Below are 22,248 nucleotides of genomic sequence, written 5' to 3'. Positions count from 1 at the left end.
AATTTAAAAAGTAATATGATAACTGACAATGAGGAGTAGGAGGGGAGTTAACCATAGTGGATAGCGTATTGATTGGGTTACAAAGTGGAAAATTATTGCCCTGTAGGTAGGGAAAGTGATCAACAGTGTGATAAAACCGTTGAAGGTTTTATGAATACCCACCTACTACAGTAGGAAAGGGAAGAAGGCTTTTAAAACCTATGCTGACATGAAAACACAAGTCTTATTTCTATGGCCTTTTGGAAAAGAATCAATAGCATTTACATTTTTACACATTAAAGTTTCTTCAGTATTGTGAAGGCATCAGAAGGCAACGGTGGGTGAACTTTTCTTTTGGTAGTGTTTTAGGGGCTCCTCCAAAGGATTCTGCATTCTAATCCTTACCTTTTATCCATATCTTCCTTATTTTTACCTTTTTTTTTCATTATTACTGAAGAACATAAAAAGGATCAGGGAGCTTTTTTAGGATGCTTTTTCGAGGTTATTTCCAATAAGGTGTTCCTCTGTTTTATGGGAAATTGATTGTAGGATCCTCCGTGGATGCCCAAATTCCCTACTCAAGTCCCTAACGTGGTTTGGGACTTGCATATCATCTACACAATCGTCCTGTATGGTTTAAATCATCTCTAGATTACTTAGCATAGCTAATCCAATACTGTGATACTGTATTGCTTAGGGAATAATAAACCAAATATTTTTGGTACATATTTGGTACAGACATACTTAAAAAAGATTTTTCTCCATCTTTTATTGTTTGAATCCATGAATGTAGAAGTCATGGATAATAATTGTCTTAGTTACTTTTCTCTTGTTGTTGAGATAAAATACCTGATGCCCAAAGTGAAACTAGGAAACATTTATTTCACTTACAATTTTTGGAGGTTTCAGTCCATACTCTGGCCAAAGGCAGCTGGCTCCAAGGCAGGGTGGCGTGGCTGAGCTGCAGCTGTTCATGGTAGCTGCAAACAACAAGAGCTAAAGGGCAAAAGTGGGAAAAGCATGCCTTCTTCCTTCCCTTATATAATATGCCAACTACCTGCCCCTGGGTGGGTACAACTCACACACTGCCTATCCCAGTGCTAGACAACAATCATAAATACTAGTCTGAGCTGTCTCCATGATTGCATGAGGTTTGGGGGCCATCTAAGCACAGACCATAACAATAATAGAGGGTTGACTGTATTTAATTTCAGTAGTTCAGCTAGAAGAGAGTCTGTTGAAATTAAGATTTTCTTGTTCTTCCACAAATTCTTACTTCAATATTTGGACAAGGAATATATTTCCTTTCTCATTCATATTTCCAGCAATGCTTTTAGAACAAAATCTTGCACAGTGAGCTGATTGAATGCTTTGGGTTAGTAGTATAGGCAGATGGCACACTGGCGGAATTTCACAAAAGGTGTTACTGGGTAAGCTCAGACAAGTGACCTAGCCTCTCTAAACTTCAGGTCCCTGAACTGGTAAAATGGGGATACTTATACTGTCTCACCAGGAATCACATTTGTGGCTGAAATAATATGTGTAAAGCACACAGCATAATTTATAACATCTTACTATATAGACATATGCATGTATATAATTTTATATTGTTTATATTACATAACCTCTCTCTCTCTCTCTCTCTCTCTCTCTCTCTCTCTCCATTTGTTCCTTCACCAAAGATCTCCTATTCAGGAGCCATAACAACTGTAGTTAGATTGCCCTGTGGATCTTCCTTAAGTCTGAGTTGCAGCTGAGGTGATGTTGAATGACTTTCAAGACTATACCCTCAGAGTCTTGCTGTTCCTTACAATGCTGGCTTTCAGGACACTTCCTCTCAGGACCCAGCTGTAATCTTCAAGAATGGTGAATTGTGTGCAGGTGAGTTGCACAAAGGTGGGAAGGCTGATAACACTCAAGTTCCAATATTCTCCTTGCCAAAAGACAGTATCAGTTGTGAGCCCTGTGAATTAGCTATCTTGGGTGTCCAGTGTCCCCCAACATAGTATGTACCAGTGCCTTTGCACTGAGCTACCTTGCCTTTTTAATTTTTATTTTGAGACAAAGTCTTACTAAGGCTTCATCGCCCAGTCTGGGCTTGAACTTGGAATTATTTTGTCTCAGGGTCCCAGAGTGCCAGGATTATAAATCATGTACTACTCGCCCCCCACCCCCATTGAACCTTCTGATGATTCTCACCCTAACTCCTATTATCTGATCACAACTGCATGAAAAAAGCAGTAAGAACTGCCTGTTTGTGCTTAGCTGACCCACAGAATCATGAGATGTAAGAAAAAAATCAAAACAACAACAAATGAAACAAAAACATAAAATGAGCACATGCTGGTTCTAATTTTTGAATGTGTTCTCCAAATTTCAGGCACAAGAAAACCTAATTCCCAAAGTAAAATGTTCTTGATATTTAAAGGTAGGACCTTCAGGAGTTGACTTATGGAGTAATGGGTCATTGAAGGAATGGCTTTGTTGCAAAAGTGAGCTCTCTCTAACACATTTGCTCCGTCTTGCTTTGATATCCTTTATTACATTATGGGAGCAAGCAGGCCCTCAGCAGAAGCTGAGCATATGTGGCTGCTTGGTCTTGGGCTTCTAGGTTCCAGAACTCTGAGCAAATAAGCTTAATTTTTTTAAAAAAAAACAGTAATATACTTGGTATCAGGTATTCAGGTATAGCAACAAAAAGATGACTGAAACAGCCAGCTTTTAATGAAATCTTTATTTTACGTTAGGTATTAAGCCTGTTTGATAAACAAATGAAATCAGCTAACTGCTTAACAGTTTCTTCTTTACCATTTCCTGCCTGCCCCTCTTATTCTTCAGTACTTGCAATAACATGCGAGTCTTGTTGTTGAAGCTATTGAGCTAGGTGTTGGCTTCACAAAGAGAGAATTTTGTATGAACCTTTCCCAGGAGAGCTGAGTCCAAATGAGAGAAGCTGCTTTATCCGTGAAAGGGAGACTAACTGTATACTACTAGATCCTGGCCTGGAGTGACGCATGTTGAACCATTTGTCCTTAAATGAAAATGTTGTTTATTTTCTATAATATGAGCATAAAAGGGAGAAGGAGTCATCTAGGATTTGAGTAGGCCTTTTGCTTATATAGGGAGTGTTTCTTTTTTTTCTTTTTCTTTTGTTTCCTTTCCTTTTCTTCTTTTTTCCCCCGTTCAGATTGGGAATTGAACCTGGCGCCTTCATAGTGAGCTACATCCGTAGCTCTAGTTTTGTGTTAGAGCCTTGCTAGTTGTTAAGTTGCCAGGGTTGGGCTCCAACTTGTCCTTGTGTCTCAGCTTATCTGAATGCCGTGATTCACGCCTGCCCCACCATACCTAGCCCTTAGAGGTTTTTTTTTTGTTTTTTTTGTTTTTTTTTGTTTTTTTTTTTAGTTATTTTTATGTATTTCTTCTTCCTTTGCTGGATTTTCAAAATGTTAACTAACATTCAGGAGGATACATTCTTTATCATTTTAGGAGCCACCAAAATTAACATGCTTAGTATTATATTTTACTTTACACTTCTGGCAGTAAATAATCGTTAGCAATGTATATATGCCTCAGTATCTGTGGGGGATTAGTTCCAGGATTCCTTGTGGATAACCAGATTCAGTGATGCTCAAGTCCTTTTTATAAAAGGGCATAGCATTTGCAGATAGCATATGCACATCCACTATGATGAGACAAAAGGTCCATACATACTTAGTGTAGATGCAATTAAATCCACAGCTGCAGAGCCCATGGAAATGGAGACCACCTGTACATCTCTTATTTGTAGTATATAATGGGAGTTTTCTTGGGTCTTTGGTAGAGTGCAAATAATGACTTTCACATGGAGGGCCAGGTCTTGAGCTATATCCACCCAGATATAGCTACAGAATTACAGTGTTCCTGAGACGCAGTTCTTCCCCCAAAGATGAGTTTGTCCAAGAGTGGTGTGAGGAAGGAGGTATGGTCAGGAAGTCATAAATAAGTAAAGTACAACTTAATATTTTTATTTTTGAAAGAAAATTCCTAACTTAGCATCTCACTTAAAATTTTAACAAAAATCATAAATGAAAAGTCTATAAATCTCAATGATTGAGGTTTAGAGGCAGAGGTGGGCATGAGGTGGGGGAAGATGTGTGCATGCTTGTGGAAAGAATATATGGCTTCATGAATCCCAGAGTGAAGCCATGTTACTTCAATATTTAATTGGATTACAGATGAACTATCTCAGTTGCATGATTTTGTGTATGCTTTTTTTTCTTAAAATGATCATATAGATAAAACTCAAAGCATTTTTAAAAATTGGTTCATACTGATCATATACATTGTGTGTAATATGCACAGTAAAAAAGATTTTTCATAAACAAAAGACTCAGCTGCTTTTCATAGATCTTTATAGATCCTTCAAAAATTGTATTCTGAATACAAGAATTCTCACAATCTTCCAGAATGGAAATTGCTTTCTGGAATGCACCAACTGGAAAATGTAATGTCTTCTCATATGGTACTGGCCTAAATTGCACTCCAGCCACTTGCTACTGTGACTCAGTTTGTATCATCCTATGGTGGCCTGTAAACTTCATTTCAGTGGAATGATTGGCTCACTTAGCTCAGTCTGTGGTTGAGACTTTCTCTTGAAATTGGAGCCTTTTTATGATGCTTGATCCATGTGTTTTATTCATTTAATTAATCAGTTCAACAAATATGTGTTATCTGTCTACTGTGGACAAATTGCATGAACAAAGGGGTAGGAATATACTGTTTTTTTTATAACTTATTAAAAATTTTAAACACACTAAACAAAACAGAAAATAGGTAGAAATAATACATACGTTCAGAGGAAAAAATAAACAGTAAGAAATCACTAGTTGATGTTTACATATTGTCATTTTACAAATAATTGTTCAAGATACAAAAGTGGAACATATAAAGTGGGAATTCAAACAGCAAGACTGCAAACAGTTCAACAAAACTGCAACCGTCCACAAAAACTTAGTAACATGGTTGTCAACCCTGTACACTTAAACATACATGCAGTTATCCATATCTTCATTTATGTTTAGATTAAACAAACTAAAGCAGGTTAAAATCATTCTGAACAAAGAATAATAGTATTGCTAGATTTCACATCATGACACTCCGTGATCAGCACTGGGTAATGTAGTGTCTCTTTTTTTTTTTAAATTTAATTTAAAGAAACACTAAACAAAAGAGAAAACAGGTAGAAATAATGCATACTTTCAAAGAAAAAAAATAAACAGCAATCATTAGTTGATGATTACAGCTTGTCTTCTTCTAAATAGTTATTCAAGATACTAAAGTGGAGCATATAAAGTGGGGATCCAAACAGTGAGATTGCAACCAGTTACGTTCAACTATCCAACAAAAACTTAGATATATGGTTTCAATCCTATACACTTAAACACACATGCAGTTACCCATATCTTCAATTATGTTGAGATTGAACAAACCCAAGCAGGCTAATATCACTCTGAACAAAGAATAATACTATTGCTAGGTTTCACATTATAACACTCCAGGATCAGCACTGGGTACTTTAGTGTCTCTTTTTCTTCAAAGTATCTGTTCATTTCATCATGTGTCATAAGATCAGTTCTCATAAACTGCTTATAGATTCTACATATGCATGAGTTTTAACATGTATTTCTATCTTTTCTATATTAGAGGGAGAAACAAAACAAAGCAAGACAAAACAAAACATATTTCTATAAACACATGAAACAAAAAAACATGTAAGACCATTGTACAAACAGTTCTACCATAGTTCCTGTGTTGTCTCTTGTTATCTTCAATAGAATTGGCTATATCATCAAACATAGTATAATTGAATATATCAGTACATAACAGTAGTAATAAAAACACAACTTTGTATATAGTATAGAACTTCAAAAGCAGGTAGTTATCAAATCAGAATGTGTATCGTAGAGTCTTGTCATCTTAGTGTAGTTACCTATACTGTCAGACTTGATACTATTAATCATATCAGTTTTGAATAAAATCTTCTCTGACTCATTTCTGTTATACTCTTTTTTTTTTTTTTTGCCTTCAGTGGTCTGCTTATCTTCTTCATTCTGTTTTCTGCTCCATTCATTGAGGCCTCTCTGCCACTGTTCCTGGAATCCTAGTACTTTTCTCTCTCTCTAGAATGCCCTGCAGCATTCTCTGTAGAGTTGGATTGGTGGTTGCGAATTTCCCAAGTTCTTCTTTGTCTTGGAAGTATCTTGTTTCTCCATTAATTTCTAAAGACAGCTTATCAGGGTATGTCAATCTTGGATAGAGGTTATTTTCTTTCAGGGCTTGGAATATTTCACTCCAGGTTCTTCTTGACTTGGTTTATGTCGAGATGGTTTATGTCAAGAAGTCTGCCTTTTTTCTGATGGGCCTTCCTTTATAGGTTATCTGTTTCTTGTCTCTAATAGCTTTTAATATTCTGTACTTATATTGAATTTCCGGGATCTTGATTATTATATGCCTGAGTGTAGCTCTGTTTTGGTTGTAGTGGCTGGAGTTCTGTATGCCTCATACAGAATCAGAATGATATCAGAATATCATTTCCTTTTCCTATGTTTGGGAAGTTTTCCTTAATTATTTCTGTGATTAACCTTTGTAGTTCCTTTGTTTGTACCCGTGCTTCTTCATTCACATTCTTTATTCTGAAGTTATAGATCCTCTTGTCGTCTTCTAGCCTTTGTATTGTTACTGCTTGTTTCCTTGTTATTTTTAAGAAGTTTTCCCTTTTATAATCCCACATTGCAAAACTGTCCTGCAGTTTGGATAATCTATCCTTAGTTTCTTTCAAGAAGATTTGCCATCTTTCCATAGAGTTTTAATTTCCTAGTAATCTCTTTGAATCGGCTTCATGTATTCTATATTTTTTTATATTCTTCATCAAATAGTTCTCTCCTTTGTTTGAGTTCCTCCCTTTCTCTGTGTGTGTCTGCTTGAGGGGTGCTTAGTATCTCCTTTATTAATCTTATATCTTGTTTTACTTGGCTAAATATTTCACTTTTGAACTCGTCTATGAGGTCCCGAAGATATCTCTTTATGTCCACTGGTGCTATATCTGATATTGCATGTTTGCCGTTCTCATTTTCCTTTGTATTTGCCTGTCCTGGGTCAATGTTCTCAGGGTTGGGACCTGGGGACTTTTTGTTGTTGCTTCCTCTTCCCATCTTTTTTGTTTCTTCCAGGAGGCCCCAGTTTCTTTCTTTGTTGGTTACAATTCTCCTGAAGCACACTGGCTAGATGACCCTTCACACTGCAGTGTGCCAGTGAGTTGCAGACAGGGATAACATATGCTGGCCCCTCTCCTCCAGATCAGTCAAGCTGCTGTGGCCTGCACTGTATTACTTTGTGCTGCCTCTCCTCTGGGTCAGTCAAACTTCTGAGGCTTCACTGGGTTAGTGTATGCCACCTCGTAGGGACTTGATTTTGGGTAACCTGTTGAGTCTCAGCCAGGTCACATGACCCAGGCCTAGCTCACCCCACCAATCCTGTTCAACAAGGGAACAACTGATTGAAGTCACTGCTGCCCTTTGTACTTGCCAGTCCTGCCCGGTCCCAGAATGTCACCCACCAGAGTCCCTCTTTCTGTGGAATGGCTCCACTCCTGTCACTCACCACAGGTTGATGCAGACACCCTGCCAACTCAGCTCTCTGTTTGGCTTGCCGACCCCTGATCTCAGTTTAGCTGCACCTCCAGTGAGTCGAAGCAGGGGTCCTCGGATGGCTTGGCATGTCATGGTGGGACCTTTGGCAGCTCGGCAAGTTGCCTGCTTTTTTCTTGGGACAAGAGAATTCATCTCCCTCTGTTTGGGCTCCCCATACCGTATTATGTTGAATTCTAAGTTGACCATCTCAGGGAACCTCTGTAGCCCATTGTTATCTATCCACCATCTTTGCTCCACCCCAGGAATATACTGTTAAGGGCACAGTTATAGCCTTCTGACAGCTTCCAGGTGTGTTGAAAAGATCCATAGGCAATCAAGTAAACACCAATAGGGAAATTAGATGATCCTCCTTGAAGATTCCTAAGGAATCCAGCAGAGAAGAGAAAAGTGGGAAATACCCTCAGGAAGCCTGAGGTGACACCAAGAAAAATGGCTGGGAATCAGTCAGGTGAGGACCAGGGCATGTGCAAACATGAAGGGAAGGGAGACTGAAATCTTAAGTACAGTATTTGAGTTGTTGTATGGAGACAAATAATTTTGCCCCACATTTGTAAACACACTGGACATAGAGGTACTTCAGTTTGTCCTTGTCTTTTAAAATCTTGAAAATAAGTGATTGATAAAAGATTCACTTATCTCTTAAGCAATGAGTGATTTTGCAAATTAAATATGCCCCATGATGGCTTCTGAGTCTGATGAACCCTCTAAGCTAGAGTTTAACATGTAATATTGGTATTAGATTTTGGAAAAGTAATTTTTCTTCTTTTTTTGTGTGATTATACTACCATTGTTGATGCTGATTATGTTCTATAGCATTAGTTGCCTTCTTTTGTACTTACAAGCTTTCCAAGATGTTCACTTTTGTTTTGCAGTTATGTTATTTTAGTTACATTCATTTTATTTTTATTGTGATGAAATACATATGACATAAGATTCACCATTTTAATCATTTCAAAGAGTACAATTTAGTGGCATTAATACATTTATTGTTGTCCAAATCACAACTGTATATTGCCAATAAGTTTCCATTTTTTTCTTTTTATTCCCCATCAAATAACCATTCTACTTTCTGTCTCTACTAGTTTCACTATCATAGGTACCTCATATAATCATTTTACATTTTAATCTTTGGCAGAATAACTTTTAGATTTGCAATGGGGTTGGATAAAGATTTTACAGGAAATTATGGAACATTTAAAGCATGCAAATCTTGTGTGTACAGAATTTTGATTTTCTGTGCATGTGTAATTTAATCTGAAACTGGTTATGTCAGTGAGTTGCAAGTTGTCATCAATGAGGGTCAAAACTATTGCTTAATAAAGAGTACTGAACAAGTAGGGTGGCAAAACAATGCTATGAATTATATCATGAGATTCTGACTCCTCTAATTTGATTGGCTGTTTCTTCTATATGTAAAATTAAGTGCTCTCCAGCTGAAAAAGTATTTCTCAGCATAACTTTATTAGTTATTCCTTTAATGTGGAAATAAGATGGTAAATATTATGATGGCGTATTTTAGTAACCACTTATTTTATACATTTCGGGAGACAGTAAAAATAACATTTTGTTTTAGTCACAAGTGTTTGAGAAACACTTCATAACAATTTCAATTTCTTAATTTAAATAGTAAAGTGTTCTGAAAAATAAAGATAGGAAACTGTAGTTTATATCATCTCAAACCTTTGCAAAAAATTCACGTAAGATTATAGACATACACTTAGATTATAAATAATTTTATTGCCAAGTTATCTGTGAGAAAATTTAATTAATATAAATTATACGTTGCAATAAAATGATCTTTCTAATAGCAAAATGTGGACTTTATTGCCTTCTGCTTTCAATATGATGTCATTTTTGCCAGAGTGATTTGGAAAGGCCTTCACTCTTAGAACTAATTTCTTTATAGGAATTCTAGTTCTTAGGTTGCACTAAAGAGAGAAGAATCTCATTAATTCTCACTTTGCTAATCCATAAACCCTATAATTTCCACAAAATTCCTCAGCAATATCTTTTACTTCACAGGAAACATTTTATAGCCAGAGGCTCTAGGCAAATCTCAAATCACTAAGAATTCATTACTTTTGCCAAATATACTACAGGCCATTCACTAGCTATCATAAAGTATAATGACTCAACTACATTTACTAAAAAACTAGTAAAGCAAATATCATTTAAATATTCAGAAGTAAAAAAATTATGATGTGTGCATATTCATATATCTCCATATATAAAATATATAAAATATGGTAGACTGTTATAATAATAGCCTATAATGAATCAGACTTCTCCATATTCACATTCTTTGCCATCCTCCAACCCATAGGACGAGTTCATTTTTCTATTCTTAGATTATGGTCTGGTTTTGTGAATTGATTTGACCTATAGAGTATGGCCGAAGTGACATTGGGTGCCTTGTGAGGAAGGACTTAGAGAGGCTATTGAACCACTGATTTTGCTCACTTTGAGAGGGTATGCTCAAGATTAAAGCCTTCTGAAGAGAAAGACCCAGGTGACCCCAGTTCTTGCCACCCTGCCAACAGATGACATACAAGCAAGAGCAGAAAAAGAATTCTCCAGCCAACCCACAGAATTATTGGAAATAATAAGTAGTAGTTGTATTATAGCACTAAGTTTTTGGATGCTTTACTTTATGATGATGGGTAACTGGTACGGTTACCCACCTTAAACGTAAGATGTAAGACAAAACCTTAAATACAACATTGGCGTGGGGACTGTGTATCAGGTACAGCAAGGAGTATGTTAGGAGAGATTGGAAGAACAGTGAAGAAACTGCTATTATAGCCTAGAAGAGGCAAGTCATGTAATGAGAAAACTGATGACCATAGTAACTGATATGCCTTGTATCTGGATGCCCCCTCAAAGCCTCATGCACTCATACGTGGGGCTTTTCAGAGTTTGCTGGATGTAGGGTATGTGATATTGGGATTAAGTGCATGTGAAACTATATTTGTCCATTGATTGGTTTAGCATGATTCTGTGTGTGGATAATGGGAAGGCCCATCCTTAGTATGGGTGGTGCCACCCAAAAGGTTGGTAGCTTGGATGGGTTAAAAGGGAAAAGGATACTTGCTGCTTTACTTAGCTGCTGCCTTTCATCTCTTTGCCATGGATTGTTTCTCCTCTTTGATGCTTCTCTGCTCTGCTGTTCTGCCTTGGGGTCAGCCAACTATGGACTGAAGCGTCTACAAACTGTGAGCCAAAATAAACCTTTCCTGCTTTAATTTGTTGTGGGTTTCAGGTGTTTTGTCCAAGCAATGAGAAAGTAATTAAAAACAGTAACTTGCAAGATATAAAAAATGTGCCTAATGAGTTTGTGTACTTGGTTAAGGATATTTCCAGGCAAAAGATGCCTATGGGAAATAGTTTGAAGAAAGAGTAAAATGTTTGTTTATAATTTATAATTAATAAGGACTATAGGAGACCTAGGACATTTTGAGTTAGAAAGTAAAACCTTTTAAAAATTTCTAATCTTTCCAATTGGTGAAAGATTTTCAAAATAAGAAATGGATTCAAGGTAAGTATTGAATCTAGGCTGTGACCATTAAGATTTTAGAAGATAAGGTGGTGCCTAATGAACCCTATCAGCCAGATAACATATTTAAAAAACATCTTATGGGTATTATTTCTTAGCAACTTCACATGCCCAAAATACAGATGTATATTGACAGGAATTATAGAAAGGCATAGAGAGAAACACCATAAAGTTCATAGGAAACCTTAAACATTTTGACAGTGTTGTATTTATAGGAGCACTATCAACTTGGACTCAGGACTCAGAAAGACAGAGAGTCTTAAAAATTAAAAAGCAGCTTCTAAGCTCTTGGTCTTCCAGGGGCAAAATGAAGAGTAAAAAAGTATCTCTTTTGCAAATGTGGGTCATTGCTTGTAGTAAGCAAAAGATGTTTCAGAAGGTAGACACACAAACTTGGTCTAAAGCCAAGACCTGGAAAAGCAATGATTGAGTTAACCAACTTTACAGATCATAACTGGTTCTTCAATAAAGGAGAACATTTTCTAGTCCTGAAAGGAGGCCTGAAATGTGCTTAGCTGGGCTGCAGAATTGTTAACCAGTGACAGTTTTGTATCATTTTTCCCATTTTTAAATGTGAGTATTTAAAAGTCCTGTCTTCTCATTGATGCTGTAGGGGCAGATACCCCATCTTTGTAGTTCACAAATTTCTAGATTAAGAGTTTTTGGACCAATGAGCTGTACTTAACCTCATCTGGACTTTGAGCTTGGTTCTGGAACTGAGTGAGGCTTTGGGGATTTGCTCATGAAGGGGTTGTGAATCACTGGGACCAAAAGGAAGACTGTGGTATTGTGTTGCACACAATAATGTGTGCAACAGTGGTCCCCAATGAGTCATGCATCCCTTCTTAAATTCATCCTCTTGGCGATGTGATGTTGCTGTTCTTCTCACCAAGAAGTGGAGTGGGGTCTAACTCCTCATAGTTTCAATCCAGGCTGGCTTTATGGATTTGCTCTTTATCAATGAAGTATAGGAGAAGCAGCGCCATCCAGCTTCTGAAGCTAAGGCCTATAAGGCTCAATGCCTCTGCTTTGGTTATCTTGGTCTTCACCACACTGTGGAAAAGTCCAACATAAAAGATCAGATGGAGAGGGGACAGCTCTCCCAGCCATCTTGGCTAAGCATGGCCACTTGTTGGTCTGCCAGCTGAATATGGTTGTGAGTCAGCATCAGTGAGACAGTAGCAGAAGCATTTGGCCAACCCACAGAGGCATGAGTAATAATAAATTGTTGTTGCTTTAAAGCACTGGGTTTTGGGGTAGTTTACTTAAGAGCCGTAGATAACTGGTACAAATTAGTATTTAGTAGGGGGTTGGTGTAAATGAAAAATTTCCTTAACGACCTTTTCCTGCTTGTAGTAATAGAGCTCTCGATGTGTGGTTTGGTTGACAGTATGAGCCTCTATGTTATTTGGAGTTTTAACTGACGAAGTTCAGGAAGAGGTGGTGAAAGAAAAATGACATGCTACAGGGTCCAATTCAGTTGCTCGGGACCTGCTTCTTTAATTTCAGAAGCCTGTTGGTGTTATCAATTAAGTAAAGATTTTAGAGTTGGATCTTCTGCACATCAAATTCCAGCTCTGAAACTAAATTAACTTTTAAAAGAGTTAGTAAGCTTTGTTTCTTGATAGCAGTTTGAGGTTCATAGAAAAACTGAACTGGAAGTTCAGAAGGTTTTACATATCTCTTGTCCCCACACATGAATCCTCCACCCCACGATTGCCATCTCACATCATAATGTGTGTTACACTTCATTCACATAGCAGTGTCACCTGAAGGCCAAAGTTTACATTAGACTTCGCTCTTGGTGTTGTACATTTTATGGGTTTGGACAGATACATAATGACATGTATCTACCACTGTGGTATTGTACAGAGTAGTTTTATTGGCTCAAACTCCTCTGTGCTCTGCCTGTTTATCTCTTCCATCTCCTCAGGCCTTGGCAACCACTGAACTGCTTCCTGTCTGCATTGTTTTGCCTTTTCCAGAATGTCATATGGTTGGAATCATACAACATTCACCTTTCTCACATTGGCTTCTTTCACTTAGTAATGCACATTCAAATTTTCTCCATGTCTTTTCATGGCAGTCTGATTGCTCATTTCTTTTTAGTGTTGAATAATAGACTAGTGTCTGGTTGTACGTGTCATGAACATTTATTTATTTACCTAGAAAAGAATGCCTGGATTATTTCCAGTTTTAGCAATTACAGAAAACATTGCTATAAACATTCATGTGCACGTTTTGTGTAGAAATAAACTTGCACTTTGTAAATACTACCAAGAACTGCTAGAGCATGTGATAAGTATTGGGTAGAAACTGCCGAACTGCCTCAAAAAATGGTTTGTATCATTTAGCAATTCCCTGAAACATTCCTGAATGAATGAAAGCTATTGTTCCATGTCCTTGCCATCATTTAGTGTTGCATTTTCTTGGATTTTGGCTATTATATTTATGCAGTCGTACTTCATTTATGTCTTAATTTGAAATTCTCTAATGACGTATGATGCAGAGTGTATATACAATTTATATATCTATTCTGGTGAGGTCTCTCTTTTGGTCTTTTATCCATTTTTTAATCAGGTTGTTTGTTTTCTCATTGTTGAGTTTTAAGAGTTCCTTGTATACTTTATGCAACAGGTTTATTTTTCAAATATGTCATTTGTGATATTTTCACCCACTGTGTGGATTGTCTTCTCACTCTTGATATTGTCTTTCCCTGAAAAGATGTTTTTAATTTTAATAAGTGCAGTTTATAAATTCTTTTATTGACTCTGGTTGTATTTAAAAAGTCATTGGCAAGCCAAGTGTGGTGGTCTGGGCCTGTAATCTTAGTACTCTGAGAGCAGAGGCTACACAATTTAGCAATTTAGGGAGAGCCTGTTTTGAAATTTAAAAACAAAATGGGACTGGGGATGTAGTTCAGTGTGAAGGACACAGGTCAAATCTCCAGTACCACCAAACACACAAACAACCCCCTCCAAAGTCATTGCCATACATTATGGTCACCTAGATTTTCTCCTATGTTGTATCAATGCATTTTATACTTTTGCCTTTTATATTTTTGTTTTTGACCCATGTTGAATTTGTTTTAGTAAAAGACATAGTAAGATCTATGTATCGACTATTTTCTTTTTCTTTCGTTTTTCTACAAAGGATGTCCAATTGTTGTAGAAGTATTTGTGCAAAAGGCTATATTTGTTCTGTTGTTTTACCTTTGTTTTTTTGTGAGAGACCAGTTGATTATTTTTTGTGTGGGTCACTTTCCCAGATTACTCTGTTCTATTGATTTATTTGTCCATTTTTTCATAAGTACCACATTGTTTTATTTACTATAGTTTTTGAAGTTGGGCAGAGTTTGAACTCTGATGTTGTTCTTTTTTTTAACATTGTGCATTCTAGATCTTTTGTCTTCTATATAAACATTAGAATTTAGTCATCAACATCCACAAGATAACTTGGTGGGATTTTCATTGCTATGGTACTAGTCTATTGGTCAAATTGAGAAACATTGACATCTTAATGGCATTGAGTGTTTCTATCCATAAACATGAAATGTCTCTCCATATATTTAGTTATGTGTGTAGTTTTCCTCAGAGTTTTATAATTTTCTTCATATTGATTTTGTGCTTTAAAAAAGATTTATATCTAAATATTTCACTTTTTGGCCGATAATGTAAAAATGATAATGTATTTTTATGTCAAATTCTGCATGTTAATTGGTGATGCATAAAAAGGTTATTGACTTTTGTATATTAGTCTTGAATTCTGAAATCTTGCTATGATTACTTAATAGCCCCTAAAGGTTTTTTTCCCCTCTTGTTATTTTCTTTCTTTCTTTCATAGATAATTATGTCAGATAAATGCATGTTTAATATCCAGGCATTTTGGGGTTTTTCAGCTATCTTTCGGTTACTGGTTTCTAGTTTGTTCATTGTGGTCTAAGAACATACTTTGAGTTCTATTATTTTAAAATTGTTAGGCTATGCTTTGAGCTCAGGGTGTGGATGGCCTTCGTTATTCTACGTTGTCTTGACAAGAATGTGTAATTTGTTGTTGTTGGATGATGTAGTCATAGATGTCAATTATAGCTAGTTGACGGATGTTACTGTTGAGTTCAGCTATTAATGATATACCTGTTGGGCATGTACATTTCTGATAGAGGAGTATTAGATTCTTTAAATACGGCAGTGTTTTCATCTCTTTTTCCTGCAGTTTGATCAGTTTTTGTCAACTTCATTTTGATGCTCTATTATTAGACCCTATACAATAAGGATTATTATGTCCTTTTGTAGTATTGGCCCCTTTATCATACACATTTTTCTCTTTATCCCTGATAGCTTTCCTTACACTGAAATCTGCTCTGTATGAAGTTGATATAGCTTATATTTCTTTTGATTAATGTTGGCTTACTATAACTTTCTTCATTTTTTTTAAAACTTTTAAACTGTGTCTTTATATTTAATTTGGATTTCTTGTAGATGACATATAGTTGGGTCATGTTTTTTGACCCACTCTGACCATCTTTGTCTTTTAATTGGTGTGTGTAGATCATTGACAATTCACATGATCATTGATAGAGTTGGATGAATATCTATCTTGTTTTTTCTTGTTTCCTAATTCCTGCTGTTGTTCATTGTTGTTACTTTTGTTTTCATACTTTTTTTTTTACCTTTTGTGGTTTTTTTTGAGTATTTTGTATGATTCTATTTTATTTCTTAGCATGACAATTATTTCTTTTTTATGGGCTTGTCTGAGAATTTGCAATGTATATTTATTACTAATCCAACTCCATTTTCAAACAATATACTGCGTCATGGATAATGAACATATCTTATAATAACATAACATTATTAATTCCTTCTATTTATTATTTCATTGTTGTCATTTATTTCATGTATATAAGTGAAACACATGCAAATATGTGAAACATAAGCCTACATATATAATCACATACACACAAAAGCATATCTGTTGCCAATCAGTAGGGTTCTTTTGCTTGATTTAGATAGAAATCTTGAATTGGCAAAGTGTATCTCTGCTAGCAGCACTGATGCGATGGACTGACATCAGATTATAGTGGATGCCATTGGTTGGTGCTGCTGGATACTTGTCTCTGCTACTGCTGGCCACCACCATATGTCATCAAGCTTTTGCTTGATGCTGTCAGTTGACTCTTTAGTAGTTGCTCTCTGTGGCTCATTTTCTTTGTCTGCTGGTCTCTGGAAGTCTTTTGGCCTAAGAGCTCCTGGTATTAATTGCTATTTCCTTTGAAGTGACTGTTCTGTTCACAGTACTCAGGAAAGAATCACAAATACATTTACAGGACCTTCCAAGCCCACACCTGAGAAATAAATCATGAGCAGATTTACAGGATCCAAAGAGTGAGGCTTTATATGAACCCTGGGGGGGAGAATAAGAATAAGGAGGGTCAGTACACTAATGGGAGTCTTAGACTAAGTAGAGAAGTGCATGTAGCAGCTGCAGGTCTGTGATTCATACAAGTGCGTGGAGGGTACCCAAGGCGGCTGCAGCTGTCATGTTGGCAATTAAAGGAAATGCAGGGGAGACACAAGCTGTTTGATTGACAACTGTTGTGTTTCTGTGAAAAATGGCAGGCCCACACTGGAGAATCTTCAGGAGCACTAGCTGTGTTTGTTGGAGCTTAGGGAAGTGGAGGATGTTAACAGTGGGTGGCCCAGATCCCTCCTTCGCTCCATCACATTAAGGGTGGTTTCCTGCCACTTCTTCAAAAAGGTGGCAGAGTCTGGAGAGGAGCCATGCTGACAGTGAAGCTGCATCTCCTGTTGGAGTGACCTGCACTCCAGCTGTTGCCAAGGAACTGAGGCAAGTTCTACCAGATCCTCTTCTAGGTGGTGGTGGTGGCAGGAGAACCAAGGAAGGCGAGGAGGCGTGTGACAGCCTCCCTCCAGCCATCCCAAGCAAACAAAGGGAGAGTCATGCACCTCCTTTCTGTTTCCAAGATGGTCAAATACATTGCTATTTTTTTAAACTTATATATTGGGGTAATTAAAATGAGAAACACAAGGTTTTAAAATTTACTTTCCCTCATTATTTCTCTAATGGCTTTCCTTTCACTACGTAGATTTCCTTACCTATATTATTTTCTTTCTCTTTGAAGTTACTTTAAAATTTCTTGCAAAGCAAGTCTACTAACAACAATTTCCCTCAATTTTTGTCTGAGATAGTCTTTCTTTTTCACTTTTGAAGGATAATTTCACAGGGCAGAAATCTAGGTGCTGGTTTTCCCCCCTCAAAACCCTTTAAATGCTTTATTCTCTCTCATTTGAATGGTTTATGAGGACACAGAGGCAGTTCTCAGCTTTGCTGCTCTGTAGATATGTCGTTTTCCTCTCTAGCTTCTTTCAAGGTTTTTTTCTTCATCTTTGATTTTCTGAAGTTTGAATGTGACATGCCGAGGTAGTTGTCATCCTCTCCTCCTGCTTTTTCTTCTCCTTCTGCTCCTCCTTTTCTTTCTTTGTGTCTTCTAAACTTTCTGGATCTGTGGTCATGTGCGGTCTACTCTGAGTCCATCAAAGACTTTCTTCATTTTTGTAATAGTTTTTGGTCTCTAGTGTTTCTTTTGATTACTTCTTAGAACTTCTAATTACATTTTACATCTGTTCTTGTACATTGTGTATTTTCTTACTGAAACCCTTAGCATATTCATTTAGTTTAAAAAATTCTTAGTTTTGTAGGGGCTGGGGATTTAGCTCAGTGGCATAAGCGCCTGCCTTGCAAGCAGGTAGCTGTGAGTTCAATCCCCTGTACTGATTAAAAAAATAAATTCTTAGTTTTGTAATTGCAACCTCTCTGCCATATATGACTCTGATTCTAGTTCAATCTCTTGTAATTGTTGCTTTTTCCTTTTTTGCCTTTTAGAATGCCTTGATTTTTTTTGTTAAAAGATGGGCTTTTAAAAAGGAGCCTATAATGCAGTGGGAAGGTAGATAGGAAGATGTATCACTCTGTAGTTCTACAGCTGGGCCTTTCATCTTTTGCTGAGCTTGTGCTTTTGGCCCATAAACTTCATCCGTGCTTCCCAGGTTTGTTTCGTTTTACTCTTTCCCATTCTTTAGAGAGGAGAGTGTAGCTAGAATGAGCAGGGATTGGCCATTTCCCTTCTTCCAGTTGTTTTAAGTTCTGGAAGAAGATCTAGCAGCTGGACTCTGATGAAATAGTTTCTCCTGAGAGCAAGTCTTCTTTAAGAACGGAATGTGCTAATATATTTCAAAATGGTTCCTTTTCGCCTTTCTCTGTTGGAAGCCCAAGGAGAATTTTCTCTGGTATTCACTGAAAGGACCTGGTTGAGCTCTTCGAGGTATGACACCAAAGTTGACACCGAAGTGTGTAGTTTTGCCTGAGACTGGTTTCTCCCCCTGGAAGCCTCCACACCCAGCCGTCAGTGATTTGTCAGTTATACTTCAGAGTTTTCTATCTTGGTGTTGATTTCTATGGAAGTTTCTGCTCTGCTAAGATTGTGATTCTCTTTTTCTGCCCGCCTGTCTCTCTGATTTTGGAGGCAGAAGTTTGACCTGTGACCTCACCTTGCTGTACTAAGAAAAGGTTTTAGAAATGGGTGGTGTGGTAATCTTAGCATATGGGGAGGCTGAGGCAGGAGGGTTACAAGCTTGATCTCAGGATGGGCAACTTAGCAAGACCCTGTCTCAAAATGAAAAATAAAAAAGAGTTTGGGTGTTGGTCAGTGCATAAACCTTGAGTTAATTTCCCAGTACCACATGCAAACACACGCATACACGCACACACATACACACACAGGGTTATTGGATTTCAGTTTTTTATTTTTTACTAGGAGGGAACAAGAGCTTTGAGGCTTACCTGCTGGGCCAGGAACCCAAGTCCTGCTTATTAACTTTTTGACCTTTGACAAATTAACGATTAAGTTAATTGTTCTGAACCTCACTTTCCTCACGTGTAAATGAAGTTTCTGATTCTTATGTGGCATGATTATTGTGAGAATGCACGCTGTAAGGCATTCATGTACATCTGGTATAGGTGCTTGCTAGATGGAGGATCCTGTGAGCAGGACCATGGAGCTGGAGGCTTCTTTATGTTCACTACTCAATGCCTGTGTTGTTATGATGCTCAGCTATAACCTGGTACACTTGCTATTTTCTGAGTTATTGAGGGTAGGGTAAGTATGACACAAGAATGGTCCCTGAAGCTACTTTTAGTTAACATTTGTCAAACAAGAGTGATGAGCTAATCACACCATAGTGGGTAGGAAGGCGTGAGCTCCCAACTCTTGGACCAGAAGCTTGCCATGAATCTGAACAGCAGAGCAGCAAACAGTGACACGGCAGCAGCAGACCGCGGAACAATTTATGAATCACGGAAAAGACTTGAGTTTCCCCACTGGCATTTAAGCTACTCTGAGGCTCAGACAACAATCATCGTCAGGCACATTATCTTTGAATACAAAAGACGGCAAAGTATAACACAGTCTGCAACCCAGCTCAACAGTATCAATGATAACATTTTCAATTTTTAAATTTTTTCACTGTTTGGAAAATATCATGATTTCTGCCTACAAAGGATGAAACTATAAGCCTTTGCCTATTTCCCTGCTTGGCTATTATTTGAAGTTCTATTATAAACCTCTGGCAGACCACAGACACATAAACCTTTTACTTTTTAAGACTACACATATGGTACTTGGTTTTCATTCATTTTTTGTTCATTCTGGGCAGAGAGGTTGCTAAGGCCAGACCCTAAGATAGCAGTTATCTTGAGAATTAGGTGAGGCTTCAGAATTTGTGATGGTGGAATCAAATCATGCAGACTTGGCAAAGCAGTTCCTGCCAAGCACACCTATTATCTGAATTAAAAACATGGTGACTGATTCTAAGCTGTGGGTTTGTTCCAGATACTCCTGTGCCTCCTGGCATCATTTAACTCTTAGGTCATCAGAGGTAAAAATATGGAAGTGAAGTTTTTTTGCCATTTTCTTTCAATGCCTAAAAACACTCCATGTAATTTGTCAATATTATGATATTTTATATTTTGAAAAATAAAAAGTCTATTTTCTCCTAAACAAGTTAGAAGCAAGTAGGCAAACAGATTTAATATTTATATTAAGGTTACATGATTTTTAGCTTGATTTAGTATCTCTCAAGATACTAATGCCTTTTAAATATTACTGTTTGGTGTTTAGCGATAGTTTGTGATTTTCTTTGCAATACTAATGACTTCTAAAGGAGGTGTGATTTTGCACTTATTATAGAGTGCATGGGTTAACGAAGTTAAAACATCATTGTAGATTTCCATTTTAGTATGAATTTTCCACTCATTTAATGTAATTTTTACCATTTACATTTTTTTCCAAGAGATAAGCCAAAGTAAAAGGAGGTTTATTATAGAAAAACATAGTACACTGAAAAAATTTTCTGCTCTAGAAATGGATTTGGCCAAAGCTCTGCTTTTGGAGGCACGTGGAAGAGAGGCTATGTGCTTGAGGAGCCAGGGACTGGGGGCATGCAGTGCTAGAGACAGCGGGCTGGCCCACCTTACAGGGCCCTGCAGCTCTCATTTGTTTGAAGTAGTCATTCAGTGGGTGAGGGGTGGCCCATCTGGTGCTGCAGCGCACAGAACTCCTAAGTGGCAGTGACAGCTCATTCAGCTGCAGAGTGACCTTCGGGGAAATGTCTGCCACTCACCCACTTGGGAGAACCCCAGACTTTCAGGCCACAGATTCCTCGTCTACAAAATGAGAGATTTGGATTAGATGATTTGCAATGTCTCTTTCTATTCTAACATGCTATGCTTCTATGAAATTAAGCCCATTTGATCTAAAATTACAACTGAAAGCCTTCTGGGTGTGTTCTTGATGGAGGAATGGATCCTACTACAGATAAGATAAATCACTCCTTTTAGCCTTATTTCTGTTTTTTGCTATCTCAGAGGGTTTTTTTTTCTCTTCCCTTAGTGCTTACTCTGTGCTGAGTAGGTTCAGACAAAATGTAAACTACATTCCTTCCCATAAGATGCTTTGCATTTCATGGAGGAAATGACTGACACTGTGGAACAGCACAGGCCTGTGTGGAACAGGGCCTAGAGCAGAGCTGAGAGATGCAGTTCAGGCTTCTACTAGGATTTCTCTTAGGCCAAGGGTTGAGCTTTGCCCCTTGCTTTGCTAGTCCGCCTTATCAGCATACTTGGCTCTTCTTTCCACTCTCTCTGCTTTTGATTACTAATCCATTCTGTGTGCCCAGATCAGTATATAAGTGAGGTAATTGATCTTGTTGAATGAATGAATTGATGGATGGGGCGGGGGGGGAGGTTTTGGGAAAAACAGGTAGGGAGAAGCGGGATTGGATGGGCTTTGAAGGTAGCCTTTCAGAGGCGAGGCCACCTATAAAAACCACTTGTAGGCCACTAGTAGGTCAATGAGTCTTTCTTCCTGGTGCTTCTTGGTAAGGTGAAGGTCCGGAAGAAGTCCACAGACTTTATTTTCTGCATGTTCTCCACAGACATACTAAACCTCTACAGAGATCATTTTGATTGTGACTGAGGTTTTTCTTGGGACAATAAAATAACACTGGTGCATCAGCCAGCCCACAGCCTCCTTGTTTCCTAAAACAAGCCATCATCAGAGATGCCTCTCAGTGCTCAGCTTCTCAGACAGCACCAGCTGCTCCCGGGCCCATCCTGGGGCATTGGAGAGTGGAGTGAGGTCAGCGCTGAGGGATCTGAGGATCATCCAATCTGGTGGTTCCCCAATGTTGGCTGCAATTAGGATGCCCTGGGGAGCTTTTAAAAAATACTAGTGCTTTAGCCTCCACTCTTCTCCTTCAGATTCTAACTTAATTGGTCTGAGAAGGAGGGGCCCATGCATCAGACTTGGTTTACAAGTTCCCCAGGTGACACTAATATGCAGCAAGGATTAGAACCACCAACTAATCTACTAGGGCCAAAGAAATCAAGCGACATGTCTAAAAGTGACAGGCTGTTGTCCCTTCAGTGATACATTAGAGGAGCTGCAAAGAATTT

General features: G+C 37.8%; 1 long non-coding RNA gene across 1 annotated transcript in view; it reads left to right on the top strand.

Moving 5' to 3' along the window:
* Nucleotides 1–1,535: 1,535 nt before the first annotated feature.
* The window catches only part of LOC134472197 (uncharacterized), a 58,618-nt gene continuing 37,905 nt past the window's right edge, over nucleotides 1,536–22,248 (top strand). The window contains exon 1 of the long non-coding RNA XR_010042069.1: nucleotides 1,536–1,860. This is a non-coding gene — a long non-coding RNA (uncharacterized LOC134472197). The remainder of the gene's footprint in view (nucleotides 1,861–22,248) is intronic.

This window comes from Cavia porcellus, unplaced genomic scaffold (assembly GCF_034190915.1).
Source record: "Cavia porcellus strain 051 isolate PalLab524CR breed Dunkin Hartley unplaced genomic scaffold, mCavPor4.1 scaffold_22, whole genome shotgun sequence".
NCBI lineage: Eukaryota > Metazoa > Chordata > Mammalia > Rodentia > Caviidae > Cavia > Cavia porcellus.
This window is presented reverse-complemented; position numbering and strand designations above follow the sequence as displayed.